The sequence below is a fragment of the Pinus tabuliformis genome, chromosome 7 (assembly GCF_031772625.1).
Source record: "Pinus tabuliformis cultivar Carrire ecotype Pingquan chromosome 7, CPIR1, whole genome shotgun sequence".
Lineage (NCBI taxonomy): Eukaryota > Viridiplantae > Streptophyta > Pinopsida > Pinales > Pinaceae > Pinus > Pinus tabuliformis.
Genome location: NC_142293.1, coordinates 478,452,206 through 478,454,257, shown reverse-complemented (window position 1 = coordinate 478,454,257; position 2,052 = coordinate 478,452,206).

Genomic DNA, 2,052 nt, shown 5'->3' with positions numbered 1-2,052 from the left:
TATATAGTGACTTCACTCCATCTCTATATAGTGCCTTCACTGTGTTCTTTATGTTTTCCTTGGCTGTTTTCTTTATGTTTGAATGAATTACGTTTTATGTTTGAGCGAAATTATGTCCGTGAATAAGCACACTGGATATGAATATTTATTGATGGAACATTATTCATAGAAGGTTAATTAATATTTTAAGATTTTTTTTAGTAGTAGTAGGAGATTAGGATGAAGATTTGTCTCAAAAGTAGTTATGTCATTTCTTTCTATACAATAAAATTGATTAATTAAAAAAATTGTCATATGAATATGAGTTATGGTTTATTGGGTATGTGGGATTAGTAAGCCATGGTATTGGTCCATTATATTATAACAAAACATCTTTACATGTTAACAAATTCTATGACAAAAAATGGGTGAATCTTCATAACTAAAAATCTTGTTACATGTTTTTTAAAATGTATATATGCTTAAATTGTATATCAAATCTTAGTTAGAAATAATTAATTCCTACTTGTCTATGGTTGTAATTCTCCATTTGAGGAGTTTGTTCCTACATAATAGGAATTTAGTTTCTCCTAGTTTAGTGTGTGGTTGAGAGAATCTCTCAACCACACTACTGTACGTCTAAGATAGAATTCCTATCTTGAGACTTCTGCTTGTATAAATATGTGTGTAATTTCCTTGATGCACAATAATGGAATATATTTGAGTGTGTGCTATTTTATCTTGGTATCAGAGCTTTGAGGGCTGGCCCCTCGTGTGCTTGGCCCATCCTGGGCTGAGGAAATAAAAGAGTATTTTTTTTAATTTTGAGTTTGTCCATCATCGATTATACAACGTGGAGGTGGAGACTGTGAGACTGTAGCGAATCAGTGGTGGGCCGGCCTGTTGGCGAACCTGTGGAGGTAGTTTGTTTATGTTGCGTGTTGGTAAGGTTGATCAACGCTGAGGGCGACCGGTGGAAGATCTATGAGTCTGCAGATCTGTGAGTCTATTGATAAAGGTCGTAGATCTCATCGTGGTGAAAGCCTTGTGGACTTGTTGTGGTGTGGACCGATTGTGCGCGTTCGTGGTGGCCGTCGAGCAGTTGTTGGATCGGGCATCTGGGCACTGTTAATTTTTTTGTGACGTGGTTGCTTCTCAAAAGGGTTTGGCGACTAGTGAGGTTCTGGATTTGAGGGAGCAGGCTACCGAGACCTCCTTTGATCGGAAGTTGTCCCATGGTGTTGGGAGTCGGGACTAACATTGTTGAATTGACCCAACTCTAAGATCGTTGCTTGGTTTCTTGCCTTCACAGCGTCGGCTTTTATTCCTGGTGTCGAGCATTTTTGTTAGACAGTTGGGATGCATTTTCATTTCACGTTATCTTATTGAATTCATGAAAATCTTTGTCGATCGCCCACTGAAATTCAGAGAAAGAGAGCATTCGAAAGAGTCGATTCAGAATTGAGATAAAATCCTTAGGCAGTAGCCCAATGGAAGCCAAGCCTGTTAAATGAATAGTAACCTGGCAGGTTCAATTACGTTTTTAGAGAATGCTGGTAAAGATGGCATGTTATTTGATTCTGAATTAGACGGGCACGGGTATCTGAGAGCAATCAGAAATTCAGGGGTTGTTTGATATTTAAGAAAAGAAATTCCCAATTGAAGATTACGAATTGTGTTATGACAGATATGGGCCCTCTGAGTTGTTCAAGGTTTCTAAAGATATTGTGTATATTTATGCTGACCATTACCCCAATTCTTGCATCTGGGCGCCAGATTATTTTGTTTTTAGAAGACGAGCAAGTGAAAGAAGGTGCCGAGGGAGAATTAGGGGCCGAAGGTGACAGCTCGTTGGAATCAGGTGTTATAAAGGAGGACTCAGAGGAATGGGATGAGTTCGGGGATATGGAAGACAGATCAATGGATGATCTTGATCCCGGGTCATGGTGAAAGATTTTGGAGGAAACTCTGAGCCGGGAGACTAGTTTGAGAGGCAGAGGTTGGAAGTGCGCAGACGAGAAAAAGAAGTTGCTCTGTAATACTGTTGAACTATTACTGTTGCTGTTACTGTTC